The sequence below is a fragment of the Sapajus apella genome, unplaced genomic scaffold (assembly GCF_009761245.1).
Source record: "Sapajus apella isolate SASKATOON/1434 unplaced genomic scaffold, GSC_monkey_1.0 scaffold257, whole genome shotgun sequence".
In the NCBI taxonomy this organism is placed as follows: domain Eukaryota; kingdom Metazoa; phylum Chordata; class Mammalia; order Primates; family Cebidae; genus Sapajus; species Sapajus apella.
The window spans coordinates 50,316-56,902 of record NW_022437197.1 but is presented as its reverse complement, the minus strand read 5'-3'; the positions used below and the strand labels follow the sequence as shown (position 1 = coordinate 56,902).

Sequence of the window (6,587 nt, the reverse complement as noted above, 5' to 3'; positions counted from 1 at the left end):
AAAAAAAAAAAAAAAAAAAAGAAATAACTTTTTCTTTTTTTAATGACTTTTTTGCCAGAGTGCTGTGGCCCACGACTGTAATCCCAGCACTTTGGGAGGGTGAAGCAGGAGGATCATTTGAGGCCAGGAGTTTGAGACCAGCCTGGGCAACACGGTGAGATCCTATCTCAACAAAAATAAATAAAAATAAAAATTAGCCAGAAATAGCGGTGTATGCCTGTAGTCCTAGCACTGGGGAGGCTGAGGTGGGATGATCCTTTGAGCTCAGGAGTTCAAGGTTACAGTGAGCTATGACTGTGCCACTGCATTCCAACCTCAGTGAGAGTGAGATCCTGTCTCAAAAAAACATTTTTTTAAGTAACATAAAGTTGGCCAGGCATGGTGGCTCATGCTTGTAATCTCAACACTTTGAGAGGCTGAATCAGATGGATCACCTGTGCTCAGGAGTTTGAGGCCAGCCTGGCCAACATTGTGAAATCCCATCTCTATAAAAAGTACAAAATTAGCTGGGTGTGGTGGCACACGCCTGTAGTCCCAGCTACTTGGGAGACTGAGGCAGAAGAATTGCTTGAACCAGGGAGGCAGAGGTTGCAGTGAGCTGAGATCACACCACTGCACTCCAACCTAAGTGATAGAATGAGACTCCCTCTCAAAAAACAATATAGTAACATAAAGTAAAACTGACTTTTGTTGGTGTACAGCTTTATGAGTTTTAACACATGTATAGATTCCTAGAGCCAACAATGGTGTCTGAACAACGAACATTCATATACAAAAAGAGAACTTCAACCTAAACCGTACACCTTATACAAAAATTAGCTCCAAATGGATCATATATCTAAAAGCAATGTAAAATGATAAAAACTTTTAGAGAAAAGTAGGGGAAAATCACCAAAAGCATGAGTCACAAAAGAAACAATTGATAACTGGACTTCATCATAAATAAAAACTTTTGCTCTGTAAAAGACATGGTTAAGAAAATGAAAAAGCGAGTTACAAACTGAAACCAAATAGTTGCAAATCACATACCCAACAAAAAACTTGTATCCAGAATATATAAAGAACTCTTCAAACTCAACAGTAAGAAAACTAACAATGGGCTTAAAAAAAAAAAAAATCAGGAACAAACACTGCACCAGAGAGGATATAAAGATGGCAAATAACCACATGAATAGACGTTTGGCATCATTAGACAATAGGAAAATGCAAATTAAAACCATTATGATGTACCACTATCTACACATTAAAATGGGCAATATAAAAAATATTGACAATCTGAAGCATTGCGGGGGTGCAGAGCAATTAGACTCTTGTCCACTGGTGGAGGGAATGCAAAATAGCCATCCTGGAAAACATTTTGACACTTTTTTCTAAAGTTAAGCACACAATTACATATGACCCAGAAAACTCTCTCCACGGTATTTATCCTAGAGAGGTGAATACGCCCACATGAATGCTTTTTTAATTTTTTTTGAGACGGAGTCTGTTTCACTCTGTCGCTCAAGCTGGAGTGCAGCGGCGCAATTTCGGCTCACTACAACCTCTGCCTCCCGGGTTCAAGCGATTCTCCTGCCTTAGCCTCCCGAGCAGCTGGGACTACAGGGGCCCACCATCACGCCTAGCTAATTTTTGTACTTTTAGTAGAGATAGGGGTTTCACCATATTGGCCAGGCTGGTCTTGAACTCCTGACCTCATGATCTACCCCCCCCAGCCTCCTAATACAGCAGCTTTATTCATAGTTGATTCAAACTGGAAACAGCCCTAATATCTTTCAGTGGGTGACCAAGTAAACCAACCACATTAATGTACTGGGATATTTACCACTCAGCAATAAGAAGGAATAACTATTGATACACAGAACAAATTAATCTCAGAGGCATTAGGGGTGGACAAAGCCTGTCTCAAAAAATTACACACTGTATTATTCCAGTTGTATGACATTCCCTAAAAGATGAAACCATAGTGATGGTAGCAGGTGTCAAACATTAGGGGTGAGAGCAGGAGTGACTACACAGGGATAGCTCCAGGGAGTCCTTCAGAGTGATACAGTTCTTCTCTGCCTCTGTGTCCTGACTCTGGTGGTGGTTCTAGGAATCTTTTCTCCATTCAGTTGCCTTTGCACTTTGGTCAAAATCAATTTGTCATATTTGCGTAGGTCTATTTCTGTACTTCCTATTCTGTTCTATTGACCTAGCTGTCTGTCATTCCACCTGTATCACACTTTTTTTTTTTTTTTTGAGACAGGGTCTTCCTCTGTCACCCAGGCTGGCGTGCAGTGGTGTCATCTCGGCTCACAGCAACCTCCACCTCCCAGGTTTAAGCAGTTCTCCTGCCTCAGCCTCCCAAGTAGCTGGGATTACAGGCGACCACCACCACCAAGTACAGCTAATTTTTGTATTTTTAGTAAAGATGGGGTTTTGTCATGTTTCCCAGGCTGGTCTTGAACTCCTGGCCTCAAGTGATAATCCAGCCTCGGCCTCCCAAAGTGCTGGCATTACAGCCATGAGCCACTGCACCTGGCCTTTTTTTTTTTTTTTTAAAGAGACAGGGTCTCGTTTTGTCACCCACCCAGGCAGGACTACAGTGGTGTGATCATGGCTCACAGGAACCTGAGCTGAAGCAATTCCCCACCTCAGTCTCCCAAGTAGCTGAAACTACAGGTACCACCATGCCCAACTAATTTTTAAAAATTTGTTTTTTAGAGACAGGGTCTTACTGTGTTGTCCAGGCTGGTCTTGAACTCCTGGCTTCAAGCAATACCTCTTGCCTTAGCCTCTCAAAGTATTAGGGGATTACAGGTGTGAGTGACCCAGCCGAGCCTGAGTATTTTTTCAAATTGTGAGTGGATTTTGAATTTTTGTCAAATAGTTTTTCAATCAATATGATCATTTGCTTTTTTTTTTTTTTTTTTTTTTTTTTTAGAAGGTGCTTGGGCCCCTTGTAGATCAGAGGCACCCTACCCCTGGCTGCCAGCTTGGACCCTTACATAAGAGACAAATAAATATCTATGGTATTTAAATTACTATTATTTGGTCTCTATTAAGGCAGGCGCACCAACATTTTAACTAATATGTTCACTTATTGACGGATCGATTCAATAACCTGGCAGTCACCTCGTGCCAGCATCACATAAGATACCAGGAGCCACAGAGACACAAGCCCACAAGGGCCTGTGAATCAGGTAGAGCTTTGTCCCTCTGACAGATGAGGAAACTGAGGCAGGAAACAGTGCAGTGCGGGAAAACACAAGGTAAGCTGGTGGCTGAGCCTTGGTCCGATACCAGGCCGAGGGAGAGCGTCGGAGCGCGGCCCCGACGGCAGCCGCAGCCTCACGCCGTGGAGGGTCGAGGCTCGGAATGACTCACGCCCAATGTCGCCTTCCCAGATGGTGTAGGTGCTCAGGCCATGGACTGCCCTGGCCACAGTGCTTTGGCCCTGCTCGTCCGCCTGGGGGCGCTAGTCGACGCCTACCCCATCAAACCCGAGACTCCCGGCCAAGACGCCTCCCGGGAGAAGCTGAGCCGCTACTACGCCTCCCTGCGCCACTAGCTCAACCTGGTCACCCGGCCGCGGTGAGCGCTGGCACGAGGCGGGCGAAGCGGGATTCCTGGGGCTCTCCCTTGCGGCCCCGCACAGCCGGGGGCGTGGCCAGGTCTCAACACGCCCTTCCCGGCTCCGCCCCCAGGTAGGTGAAACGAGACAGCCCGGACGCGCGCCTCTACAAAACGTTCTACCGCGACGGCGAGGACCACCCCGGCAGGTCTAGGTGAAAGCGCCCCCGTCACCACACCTGCTGCCTCCGAGAGCGCGGCCTCGCCCCACCCCACTCTAGTCCGTCACTTACGACGTCTCCCAGGCTTGCCTCCCCAGATCCCATTCCTTTCCCTTCGCTCCTGGCGCCGACCTGTGGCGAGGACCCCCGAGGCCTCCTGGGAGATCTTCCAACCACGCCCGTCTCATTTGCATACGCCCTCCCGAACCCAGAAACCTGGATTCCGCCTCCTGGCAGCGGCGTCTGAGCAGGGTGCGGGTGCAGGCTTTCAGCGTCTCGGTGCCCCAACCTCTGAGCTGCAGGCCTGTGTGGGGTCCTTCCCTGGTCCCAAAATAAAGAGCGAATTCCACAGAAACGAATGTGTGCCTTTGTATTTCCTTTCCTTTCTCCTTCGTGGAGGTGGCGTCCCTTGGAAGTGGAGGTTGGCGGCGTGGGGGCCAGAGGAGAGAAAACCGACTCGGACAGAGGCGCCCCAGGACAGCAAGGCTGGGGCGGGCGCGGGGGTTCCCTCTGCTCGGAGCCCAGTGAAGACTCGACCACCCAGCGTGGGCCTGGACGGGGCCCAGACCTGGGGCTGCTGTGGAAGGAACTGTATCGAGTGGGGGCAGGGGTGAATGGGGTTCTGGAAGAAGGGGCGGGGAGCGTGGACAGGAGCCTGCTAGGCAGCCTAGGAGAGCAGATGGGGACAGGGCTGTCCTTCCCCCATCCCGTGAAGTCAAAGAGGCACCAACACCCCGGGGCGCTCCCCCAGGAGCTGTATTACTAGCGCCAGGGCTGGAGTGGCTGGCGGTGAAGTGCGGTCCAAGATGGGGCTGTGGAGGACGAGCCGAGTGGGGCTGACATGGCTGTGTGCGTACTGGCCGGAGAGGTAGGTCATTTCTACCGTCCCCCTTTCCCTGAGCGGAGGAGCAATGGGAGTGTGGGGGCTCCCTTATCCCTAAAAAACCGCCCTCCCCCATCTCGCTGAATCCACACTCGGTGGATAAGTCACGAACTGTACTTTCTAGTGATAAGGCCATAAAGACCCCTTCCCATGTACCCCCTTCCCCTGCACTAGATACTGAAGCCTAAAGGCGCTGTGGTTGTCTAAACTGGAGTCAGACTGGAATCCGTCACCACTCTGCACCTATTCCAGAGCCTGCCTGCAAGCTGATCTCTCCTGACATCGATCCTTCCCTGCCCCTTTCCTCCAAGAAGCTTGCCTTGATTGCCCAATTGCACTCTCCCTGCCTTCTCTGGCTGCCCAGCTCTCAGGGCCTCTGCTCTGTTCACTGAGAGTTCTGTGTCTCTGTTCTGTTTCCCTCCTGGGGCCTCAGGAAGGAAGGGCCTATGTCTCCTTCCTCAGACTCAGACTTAGCCTCCTGGTCTTCCTTCTAGATCAGCAAGACCTGCCTGAATCTGAAGCACGGGGCTAGGAGATGAAGGGGAGAATCAGGTTGAGGCCAAAGCCCCTGACCCAGAGAGGGTTAAAAAAAAAAAAAAAGGAAGACTCGGGGTATCCCTGTGTGGAGTAGAGTTTTGAAGTACTGCTTGCAGTTCGATGACTCTGGAAGGAGAGGAGACTCTAAAGCTGACCCTGCCGTAGCTGCAGAGGAGGTCCCTGCTTGGACACAGGTCCCCAGGGGCCCGCAGGGCTCTGACACCCACCCTCCCCTATGCTGACCTCCAGCCTCCCTGGAGGTAGAGCTGAAAGGGTGAGGCTGAGGAGGCAGGTAGGTCACTGGCTATGTGGATTCTGATGTTCTGTGTCTTTGCCCAGGTCACTCTCCCTGCTTGCAGAGCCTTTTCACTCTCTTCAGCCTGGAAGGCACTCTCAGGATAGTGGTCGCCTCCTCCCAGAAGCCTTGCCTGACTTCTTGGGGACGGAGTTAGTTTCTCTGGCTTCCTCTCCCCACTCAGTATCTTAGATCCACTTTCCATGCCATTTTGCTGCCTGTTTCTCCTGCAACAGAACGGGTGGGATGGGAGGACGCAGTGGCTGCCTGGAGCTTTGGCTCATTGTGTGGGTGGGGAGTGGGTTGGCATCCACGATCCCCTGTCTATTGGTCTGCCTGGGAGAGCTGCAGTCAGCTTAAGGCGGATGGAAGAGAGACTTGGTATGAGTTAAGCATGACCACAGATAATTTCTGCCTAACTTGACAGGTCTCATTGACCATCAGTGACATGGGTTCACCTCATGTTCATTTTGAGGAGTGTTGAGCAGTTTAGAGTAATAATATTAATAATTATTAGTAGTATAATAATGAAATAGCAATAATTACCTTTTCCAAAAAGCACTTCTTTTAGACACAGAGCAGTTCATTTTACATATATGATATTACTAGGATATTGATTTGGCTTAAAAAACAGAATTAAGTGATTTAAACAAGCTGGAAATTTCTCTTACATGAAATGTGAGTGGCGTCTGGGGAGTTGGCAGCTCTGCTCCATGAGGGCACCCAAGAGCCCAGGCTCCTCATTTGTGGCTTCCCCACACCCTTCTTCTATGTCATTTACAAGACTGAAGACAGCCCACCATGACTTCATCTGTGTTCCAGCCAGTTGCAAGGGAGGGAAGGGAAAGGGTAGGCACTCTGGTTACTATGTTGTATAATAAGTTACCCTAAAACTTGGCAGCCTTAAACAACCATTGTGTGTCACTCATGATTTTGTGGGTCAGGATCAGGCAGTGCTTGCCTCAGCAGTTCTCACTTTGATAGAATCAGAGGTTGGCAGAACTGCAGTTACCTAAATGATCCACTGGCTGATGCCTGAGAGGCTCACTCCCATGCTGGTGCTGGCTATTGAGTTCAGCCGGGGCTGTTGACCATCATA

The 6,587-nt window shown here is 49.5% G+C and overlaps 1 long non-coding RNA gene across 1 annotated transcript; it reads left to right on the top strand.

The window, feature by feature from the left end:
* The first annotated feature begins 2,751 nt into the window (after nt 1-2,751).
* LOC116545300 lies at nt 2,752-4,124 on the top strand. The gene is made up of 2 exons (XR_004266267.1): nt 2,752-3,573; nt 3,687-4,124. It is a non-coding gene; the product is annotated as an uncharacterized LOC116545300 (long non-coding RNA).
* The last annotated feature ends 2,463 nt before the right edge of the window (nt 4,125-6,587 follow it).